General features: G+C 42.4%; 1 pseudogene across 1 annotated transcript in view; it reads right to left on the bottom strand.

The window, feature by feature from the left end:
- Positions 1-9,834: 9,834 nt before the first annotated feature.
- The window catches only part of LOC311132071 (fibronectin type III domain-containing protein 5b-like), a 51,953-nt pseudogene continuing 50,859 nt past the window's right edge, over positions 9,835-10,928 (bottom strand). The window contains exon 5 of the transcript in view: positions 9,835-9,971. The product of the transcript in view is annotated as a fibronectin type III domain-containing protein 5b-like (transcript). The remainder of the gene's footprint in view (positions 9,972-10,928) is intronic.

Below are 10,928 nucleotides of genomic sequence, written 5' to 3'. Positions count from 1 at the left end.
ATATGTAAACATTATTAAAGTGACTAGTGTTCCATTTCTTAAAGTGCACAGTGATTTCAATAGGCAGCAGCAACCTCTAATGTGCTAGTGATGGCTATTTAACAGTCTGATGGCCTTGAGATAGAAGCTGTTTTTCATACTCTCGGTCCCAGCTTTGATGCACCTGTACTGACCTCGCCTTCTGGATGATAGCAGGGGTGAACAGGCAGTGGCTCGGGTGGTTGATGTCCACAGTCCTCAGTGGTTTCCTCTCTTCTTCTCTCCTCCATCACTGAACTGACAACAGTAGCATGATATAATGCGTGCCCACTGGGAATTATTTTGAACAAAAATATAAATGCAACATGCAACCATTTCAAAGGTTTTATTTACTGAGTTACAGTTCATATAAGGAAATCAGTCAATTAAAAAAAAATAATTAGGCCCTAATCTATGGATTTCACATGACTGGGCAGGGGTGCAGCCATTGGTGGGCCTTGGAGGGCATAGGCTCACCCACTTGGCAGCCAGGCCCAGATAATCAGAATGAGTTTTTCCCCACAAAAGGGCTTTCTTACAGACAGACATACTCCAATTTCCACATTATTTATTACAAGATTTAGTTGAGGTTTAGGGTTTAGTGAATAATTTGTCCCAAATACAATACTTTTAGTTTTTTTAGTTAGTTTTTTTTTTTTAACTTTTAATATTTGGGACTAACTTATTCCTTAACATCCATTCTGAAACTAACTGCAGCTCTTTGTTAAGTGTTGCAGTCATTTCAGTCGCTGTAGTAGCCGACGTGTATAGTGTTGAGTCATCCACATACATAGACACACTGGCTTTACCCAGCAGCAGACTATGATCGATAACGTCGAAAGCCGCACTGAAGTCTAACAAAACAGCCCCCACAATCTTTTTATCATCGATTTCTCTCAGCCAATCATCAGTCATTTGTGTAAGTGCTGTGCTTGTTGAATGTCGCTGAAAGTCTCTTGTCAACTTGTTTACTGAAAAATAGCATTTTATTTGGTCAAATTTTTTTTCCAAAAGTTTACTAAGGGTTGGTAACAGGCTGATTGGTCGGCTATTTGAGCCAGTAAAGGGGGCTTTACTATTCTTGAGTAGCGGAATGACTTTTGCTTCCCTCCAGGCCTGAGGGCACACACTTTCTAGTAGGCTTAAATTGAAGATATTGCAAATAGGAGTGGCAATATCGTATGCTATTATCCTTCAAGAGAAAAATGAAAACTAACTGCAGTATGTTCAATACATTAGGACTAATTCATTAATGGTTGGAATACACTGTGTATGTAGGAGTCCCTGGAGTTGGATACGTTTAAATGACCAAAGAAATCCATAACTCAATTTTCCTATCTAATGCATGGCAAATGCACTTTATGTAGAACGTATTGAATGAGTGAGATGATGGAATGAAACAACATTGATTTGACATAGCGCCTTCCTCTAGACATTCTGACAACATAGGGCTGTGGTGAAATGATGGAGGGAGAGAAAAACAGGGAGATTTAGAGAGAGGAGGTTAAAGACTTCAAGGAGCGATGGAGCAGACAGAGGAATGAAAGCACACAGGCTTAGGGTCTCACTGATGCCTTGTCTGATCTCCACTTGAGTGACGGACAGGCAGAGAATATTAAGCTTTCCTTCCTAGGCATTTAAAGTAACTGTCCAGTGAAAATCTAACTTAAAAAAAACTCTTAATCTGTTAACTCAGACCCACATAATGTTGTTGACTCGTCATATACAGATATAGGATCTTAATTTGATCACCCTGTTGCAGTAGAACTTTCCTACAATGCAGGGAATTTAAAACTTTTAGTGTGTTTGAGGTTTAAAAAGGCTTCTGAAGTTTGTAACTTCCACTTTGAAATTTCAGACTTGATTTTCCCTTACAAAAAATGTATTAACCCCTACAAAAATGTCCATAAATTGTAATCCACAAGATAATTCACATTTTCCTGCTGTAGTAAATTGGCTCAAAGTAAGATCCTACATCTGTATTTGTGGCTAAAGCATACATTTGAGAAAAAACACTTAAAAACCCCCACCTCAAACTTGATCTCAAACCGTTAAAAAAATGCTTGCTATTTCCTCATGGAGGATGACGTCATGTTTTTGTCCGAGACATCTTATTGGCTCATTGGCTGAGCTGGCCAACCAGCTGTTTACTTGTCATTCATATTTTTATTGACCGGTATACGCCCACACCATTCAAACACAGAACAGTGTTTTTTAAATATATTTTTGGAAGGAAAACTATTTCACTTATAATGGAAATAATTATACATCATGTGTCATAGAAATCTGGAAAAATTCCAAGGATCGTTGTTGCCTCATTTGAATATATATATAAACCTTTTGTCTTCATTTTCATATTTTGTGAAAGTTCATTTTCATTAGTGTCATTGAGATTTTCCATTATCACTTGTGTTAATTTGAAGTGAACTGTGTAATCTCAGTGGCTTAATGTAATTTGCTTCATGTCATGCAGTATGATAACACTATGGGTGGGTGTATGCCAATGTGTGTGTGTGTCAGTGAAATCTCACTGGACAGTAAAGCTAATTTATTCTTTTGGTTCCGTTGAGCTCTCAGGGGGGACATGTTTTATTGTTTTATTTATCGGACCTCAAGGCTGCCTGGATTAAACACGGCCGGCCAGACCTGCATCCATCATAAAAGCACTGTGATGGATAAACTGTGCCCAATATGCACTGTACCCCTCACAGGGAACAACGCTGGCCATCTTACCCTTCATTCCCCTTCTAGACAAACAAACAACAGCAGTACTGTACCGGGTGTCATTTTGTTCCTTTATTTTTCAAATCGAAACAAATGCACGTGCAATGTTCGTACACACACACACACACACACACACACACACACACACACACACACACACACACAGTACCAGTCAAAGGTTTGGACACACCTACTCATTCCAGGGTTTTTCTTTATTTTTTTTACTATTTTCTACATTGTAGATTAATAGTGAAGACATCAAAACTATGAAATAACACATATGGAATCATGCAGTAACCAAAAAAGTGTCAAACAAATCAAAATATATTTCGTATTTGAGATTCTTAAAAGTAGCCACCCTTTGCTTTGATGACAGCTTTGCACACTCCTGGCATTCTCTCAACCAACTTAATGAGGTAGTCACCTGGAATGCATTTCAATTAACAGGTGTGCCTTCTTAAAAGTTAATTTGTGGAATTTCTTTCCTTCTTAATGCGTTTGAGCCAATCAGTTGTGTTGTGACAAGGTAGGGTTGGTATACAGAAGATAGCCCTATTTGGTAAAAGACCAAGTCCATATTATGGCAAGAACAGCTCAAATAAGCCAAGAGAAAAGACAGTCCATCATTACTTTAAGACATGAAGGTCAGTCAATCCAGAAAATGTCAAAAACTTTGAAAGTTTCTTCAAGTGCAGTCGGAAAAACCATCAAGCACTATGATGAAACTGGCTCTCATGAGGAGCCCCACAGGAAAGGAAGACCCAGAGTTACCTCTGCAGCAGAGGATAAGTTCATTAGAGTTAACTGCACCTCAGATTGCAGCCCAAATAAATGCTTCACAGAGCTCAAGTAACAGACACATCTCAACATCTCAACATCAACTGTTCAGAGGAGACTGCGTGAATCAGGCCTTCATGGTCGAATTGCTGCAAAGAAACCACTACTAAAGGACACCAATAAGAAGACGATACTTGCTTGGGCCAACAAACACAAGAAATTGACATTAGACCGGTGGAAATCTGTCCTTTGGTCTGATGAGTCCAAATTTGAGATTTTTGGTTCCAACCGCCGTGTCTTTGTGAGACGCGGTGTGGGTGAACGGATTATCTCCGCATGTGTGGTTCCCACCGTGAAGCATGGAGGAGGTGGTGTGATGGTGTGGGGGTGCTTTGCTGGTGACACTGTCTGTGATTTATTTAGAATTCAAGGCACACTTAACCAGCATGGCTACCACAGCATTCTGCAGCAATACTCCATCCCATCTGGTTTGTGCTTAGTGGGACTATCATTTGTCTTTAAACAGGACAATGACCCAAAACACACCTCCAGGCTGTGTAAGGGCTATTTGACCAAGAAGGAGAGGGATGGAGTGCTGCATCAGATGACCTGGCCTCCACAATCCCCCGACCTCAACCCAATTGAGATGGTTTGGGATGAGTTGGATTGCAGAGTGAAGGAAAAGCAGCCAACAAGTGCTCAGCATATGTTGGAACTCCTTCAAGATTGTTGGAAAAGCATTCCAGGTGAAGCTGGTTGAGAGAATGTCAAGAGTGTGCAAAGGGTGGCTACTTTGAAGAATCTCAAATATATAATATATTTGGATTTGTTTACCAATATTTTTGGTTACTACATGATTCCATATGTGTTATTTCATAGTTTGTCATTTTTACAATGTAGAAAATTGTAAAAAATAAAGAAAAACCCTTGAATGAGTAGGTGTTCTAAAATGTTGTGTGTCCAAACCTTTGACTGGTACTGTACATATACACACATACAAACACACACACACACACACTCAATATGTCCTTGCTCATCAACAAACCCACTGTAGATAAAACATCAACATTCAACCACTGTGACTGAAAATATGAGATAATTAGTATTTTCTTGTGTTTGAATACATAATTAGACATTCATTTAATGTTTATTATTTTCATAGAAATAGTATAACTTCATGATAGCCCTCATGAAAGTTTGGTGTTATGAACATCGAAATGCTTCAACACAGAACTGAACTCTTTATTAACTCCTCATGAACTACTAATTAAATCCTCATTAATTCCTCATTAACTTATTAACTCCTCATTAACTCCTTATTAACTCATTATTAACTATGTGAACAATCTAAACAAGTATCTAGGGGGAAGGGGCTAGTGATTGTTTCTGGATGGGGCCTATCCATTTTCTCTCTCTCTCTCTCTCTCTCTCTCTCTCTCTCTCTCTCTCTCTCTCTCTCTCTCTCTCTCTCTCTCTCTCTCTCTCTCTCTGCCAGTATTCTCTCATCCCTCATTAGATTTTCACCTTGAACTACTGCTGAGCATAGTCATGCGGAGACAGAAAGAGAGAGAGGTGTGGGGGGAGAGAGAGAGTGGGAGGGAGGGAGGGAGGGAGGGAGGGAGAGAGAGACAGCGAGAGAGAGGGATCTGTCTGGCTTATCAGACCTGGTTCCTGTCACCTCTGCATATGTCCGTTTGACTTCGGCTCAGAGCAACACAACTGCGCGTGTGCGTGCGTGTCCGGGCTCTGTCCAGCCTTCTTCAACTCAACACACCTACAATATAACGAAGATGACAGAGAACACAGAGGTGAAGAAGGAGGAACTAAAGGGCCAATCCTAACTCCCACTTAAGTCACATTTCCACGTCATATTGATGTGACTAGAGTAGTGGAAATGAGGATTCACCTGTAAAGCTCAGCCACGCAACACCACATGCACTCCAAACATTACATTAAAGTTGTACTCCGCAGTCTAGAAGAAAATAAGGTATTAAACCAGCTCTCTGTCATTCAGTGAAGGTTTTACTGTCAAAAGGATTGCAGGAAGGGGTGAAGAAAGCTACAAATAGAAAGGTGTCTGTGTCCCCATTCAGGGCTTAAACTGACAACCACTCACAGATAAGTGATTTAGGTCAACAAAGTGTGTGTGTGTGTGTGTGTGTGTGTGTGTGTGTGTGTGTGTGTGTGTGTGTGTTGGCTGCAGATGTGGACGTGTTTAATCTTGTGGGGACTCAGTAAACAACAAAAATCTGACCAACTGGGGACATTTTGTTAGTCCCCACGAGGTCAAATGCTATTTCTTGGGGGTTTAGGGTTAAGGTTAGAATTAGTGTTAGGGTTATAATTATGTTAAGGGTTAGGGTTAGAAGCTAGGGTTAGTTTTAGGGTTTGGGTTAAGGTTAGGTTTCTGGTTTAGGGTTAGGGTAAGAATTAGGGTTAGGTTTAGGGTTAGGAAAAATAGGATTTTGAATGGGACTGAATTGTGTGTCCCCACAAGGTTAGCTGTACAAGACTGTGTGTGCGTGTGTGTGTGTGTGTGTGTGTGAATGTGTGTGTGTGTGTGTGTGTGTGACTGGCTAGCTTTCTCAGGTCTGATGGTGTTTCTCTGCATAATAGCTGTAAAGCTGGGTAATGTAGCAGAACATTGCTTGGAAATATTGTGGCTGCTGCAAGTCATAGTGCATAGATGCTTATTGCCACTGTTGAGTAGGTCTCTCTCTTCTCTCTCGCTCTCTCTCACTTTCTCTCTCTCAATTCAATTCAATTTCAATTTAAGGGCTTTATTGGCATGGGAAACATATGTGTACATTGCCAAAGCAAGTGAAATAGATAATAAACAAAAGTGAAATAAACAATAAATATTAACAGTGAACATTACACTCACAAATGTTCAAAAGGAATAGAGACATTTCAAATGTCATTTTATGTCTATGTACAGTGTTATAACGATGTGCAAATAGTTAAAGTACAAATGGGAGAAATAAATATACATAAATATGGGTTGTATTTACAATGGTGTTTGTTCTTCACTGGTTACCATTTTCTTGTGGCAACAGGTCACAAATCTTGATGCTGTGATGGCACACTGTGGTATTTCACCCAATAGACATGGGAGTTTATTACAATTTTATTTGTTTTCGAATTCTTTGTGGATGGCTGTAATCCGAGGGAAATATGTGTCTCTAATATGGTCATACATTTGGCAGGAGGTTAGGAAGTGCAGCTCAGTTTCCGCCTCATTTTGTGGGCAGTGTGCACATAGCCTGTCTTCTCTTGAGAGCCAGGTCTGCCTACGGCGGCCTTTCTCAATAGCAAGGCCTCTTTCCTCTCTCCCTCTCCTCTCTCTCTCTCTCTCTCTCTACTCTCTTCATGCATCATTCTCCCTCCATCTAAACATCTCTCCTTCTGTTTGCTCAAACAAAACAGTGTTGATGTGGAAACAGAAGAGTGATAGAGCAGGAGAGAACTGAGGAGAAACAGAAGGGAAATAAACAGTGGAGGGGGAGAGCGGGGAGAGGGGGAGAGGAGGAGAGGGAGCTAGGAGGAGAGGGAGAGAGGAGGAGAGGGAGCGAGGAGGAGAGGGAGAGAGGAGAGAGGGAGAGAGAGGAGAGGGAGAGCGAGGAAAGGGAGAGCGAGGAAAGGGAGACAGAGGTGAGGGAGAGAGGAGAGAGAGGAGAGGGAGGGGAGAGAGATAGGGGAGAAGGAGAGAGGGAGAGAGGAGAGATTGATAAACGAGTGTGCAGGACCTGGTGGAAAAGCAAGCGAGGAGAGAGAGATGGTTTTCAGGGCGAGGGAGTATGTGAGGGGAAAAGAGGGGAAAAAGAGAGGGAGGTTGAGAGATGGGTGATGGGGAGAGGGAGAGAGGAGAGGGAGGTTGAGAGATGGGTTGAGGGGAGGTTCCATGAGAGAGAGAAAGGGGAAGTGCAGACATGGAGAAAGACAGAAAGATAGAAGGATGGAAAGCTGAGGCAAGTATAAATTAGAGAATAGAGAGAGAGAGAGAATGAGAGAGAGAGAGAGAGAGAGAGAGAGAGAGAGAGAGAGAGAGAGAGAGAGAGATGGGCATTGGGGTAAGGGTTCAGCACATTAGCTAAATGGATGATGGAGATGGGAAAGTAATGGCCGTCTCTCTGGCACACCGGGTCTTTAACGGCTCTCTGAGATGTGTCTCTTCCCGTGTGCGTGTGTGTGAGTGTGTGTGTGTGTGTGCTCTGTGTGTGAGTGTGTGTGTGTGTGCTCTGTGTGTGTGTGTGTGTGTGTGTGTGTGTGTGAGTGTGTGTGTGTGTGTGTGTGTGTGCTCTGTGTGTGAGTGTGTGTGTGTGTGCTCTGTGTGTGTGTGTGTGTGTGTGTGTGTGTGTGTGTGTGTGTGTGTGTGTGTGTGTGTGTGTGTGTGTGTGTGTGTGTGTGTGTGTGCTCTGTGTGTGTGTGTGTGTGTGTGTGTGCTCTGTGTGTGTGTGTGTGTGTGTGCTCTGTGTGTGTGTGTGTGTGTGTGTGTGTGTGTGTGTGTGTGTGTGTGTGTGTGTGTGTGTGTGTGTGTGTGTGTGTGAGTGTGTCCACCACTCGGTTGTGTCCCTCTCCATCTGCTCTGATTAAGGCTGTTTAAGGCCTTGTTTCTGGCAAAAACTTAGTGCACTACATAGGGGATAGGGGATAGGGGATAGGGTCTCCAGCTAGTCTTCTCCCTGACTCTGATTCGAGCCGTCGTAAAAACAGTACTCAGATTTTATCTTTCAGAATGCATACGATGACGTAAACTAACAAGGGAACAAGGTTCAGCCCAGGGAAGAGAAAGAGGAGGAGGGGAAGTCATTATGTTGCAGATGTTCAGGTTGTGCTGTTGTGATTGGCTGCGCTGGGTTCCTGGGCGGGGCTGTGCTGTAGTCTCTGAGGTGCTGATTGGTGGAGGAGATGGTGTAAGGATTCTTAGCTCGGAGCTGGAGAGCTCATCATCATCGTAGTGGTGATCGTCATGTTGCGGACGACATGCACGGCCTCTCGCTCGGAACCAAACAAACACATCCCAGCCTCATGGACGTCAGTCAGGCCACTCTGAAACCAGGGGTCATGTTCAATATGTGCCAACGTTTCCAAATGTTTCCAAATGGATGGTACATACTGTCATTCAGACAGTTGGTGATCCAGGCTCAAGATGTTGACCGGTGGCCATTTTGGATCCATTGTCAGCCATTTTCAATCCATTGGCCACACAGTTTCCAGGAACCAGGGGCTTCCTAAATTCAAAATAGTTCCCCCTTATTAGTGTGGCAATGAACAGATTATGTTTGCTTCGAAGACAACTGGGCCCAGATTCACAAAACCTTCTTAAGAAGAAACTTCTTCTTAACTGCCATTTTTTTCTTAACTATAGACTTATGAAGAAAGTTAAGCAAAGTTGCTATTCCTCAAAAAGGCTCTTGAAAATTTATTGTGCTATTTCTTATGTTTATCCTTAAGCAAAAACAAATTGGATTCTTGAAAATAAAGTTATTGGAAATGTTTTGAAACCCTTGTCTTAAACTCAGGGTAGTGAGAGAATAAGCTCATGAAAGCAATTGAACATGTTTAATTCCCTCACAAAACTTAATCTGAAAGTTTCAGTATTGATTATTTTCAACCCAAGAACATGTTTTAGAACAGTAATCTCAGTACGAAATATGCTATATGATTGCCATTGCCAGCTAGATAGCTAGCTAAATCGGTTGCCTAGCAACAAACATCTTAAGAAGATTAGTAAGAAGCTATTTGAGAAGTTCGTAAGAAAAACATTAAACCTTAAGATATTGTTGAGGAATTGCACTTACAAACTATCTTATGAACTTCTTATTTTTTTTCCTTAAGAAGGTTGTTTAGTTTTTGTGTAAGAAGTGTTTTGTGAATCTGGTCTTTGTCTGACTCTGCTCATGGCTTTATCAATGAGTGCTGGGTTACATTCTGGTCTTAGTATTAGTCCTGGTGTATTTCTGTTGTTGTAGGGAGGGTTCTGAATGGTTTCAGTGGTTCTGTTGGTCTCAGGATCTGTGTGTGAGAACAGAAACAAATAGACAGGTCAGGTTGAATAGCATTCAGACTCAACTACTTGGTGGTGTAGGTTTTGAGGTTTTGTGGAAGCATCATGGATTTGTGTAAGCATTAGCTGGAATGAGTCTCTACCATTGTCGTGACAGGGCGTGTGCAAGTGCACATTTCTGGAGAAGTATGGAGAATCGGGATGCAGCCCTAGGTATGAGGGTTCTGGTTGGCTGTGTAGCCTCACCTGTCCTGAGGAATAGGATTAGAGGGCATTGCCATATAGGTGAGTGGCCGGTGGGGCTGGTTTCAGAGGTTGCTGCGCAGGTAGCCCCCCCCTGTGGGTGTTCGGGCGTACTGCACTCGGACGAGGTCTTGGCTTTGTTGTTGGTTGGGCTCGTTGTCTTTGATGATGTCATACTGACGACAGAACAGGAGGATCACACCTGAGAGGGAGAGAATGAGAGAGAGAGAGGAGGGGGTTGGAGGGAGGGAGATGAGAGGGAAGGAAGGAAGGAAGGAAGGAAGGAAGGAAGGAAGGAAGGAAGGAAGGAAGGAAGGAAGGAAGGAAGGAAGGAAGGAAGGAAGGAAGGAAGGAAGGAAGGAAGGGTTGTGAAACAGAGGCTACTTCATTATTCAGTCTCCTGTCTGTCTCTGATTGTTGTTTTTTCCCACACCCGAGAGAGAGAGAGAGAGAGAGAGAGAGAGAGAGAGAGAGAGAGAGAGAGAGAGAGAGAGAGAGAGAGAGAGAGAAGAGAGAGAGAGAGAGAGAGGAGAGAGAGAAGAGAGAGAGAGAGAGAAGAGAGAGAGAGAGAGAGGGAGAGAGAGAGAGAAGAGAGAGAGAGAGCGAGAAGAGAGGAGAGAGAGAGAGAGAGGAGAGAGAGAGGAGAGAGAGAGGAGAGATAGAGAGAGAGAGAGAGAGAGAGAGAGAGAGAAGAGAGAGAGATGAGAGAGAGCGAGAGAGAGAGAGAGAGAGAGCGAGAGAGAGAGAGAGAGAGAGAGAGAGAGAGAGAGAGAGCGAGAGCGGAGCGAGCTCGAGAGCGAGAGAGAGAGTAGAGAAACATAATTAGTCATGATGGAAGAAGTATGAGAACAGAGAGAGGAGAGAACATAAAGAGAGAATGATTGGCAGGCATAGAGAGGAGAGATATCTAGAGAGCTAGATATAGAACAGAGTAAAGTTTACTGTTCTTTTTTTATTGTTTATTTACCTTGTTTATTTCCCTTCTATTTCACTTGCTTTGGTGTAAACATATGTTTTCCCATGCAATAAATCCCTTTGAATTGAAATTGAAAATTGAGAGAGAGAGAAAAAAAAGCAGAAGCATGAAGAGAGAGAGAGAGAGAGAGAGAGAGAGATGGTATCCGAAATGAAATTATAAAATATACAGACCACAAATTCA

This window comes from Coregonus lavaretus (genome assembly GCF_964263955.1).
Source record: "Coregonus lavaretus genome assembly, chromosome: 7".
Lineage (NCBI taxonomy): Eukaryota > Metazoa > Chordata > Actinopteri > Salmoniformes > Salmonidae > Coregonus > Coregonus lavaretus.
This window is presented reverse-complemented; position numbering and strand designations above follow the sequence as displayed.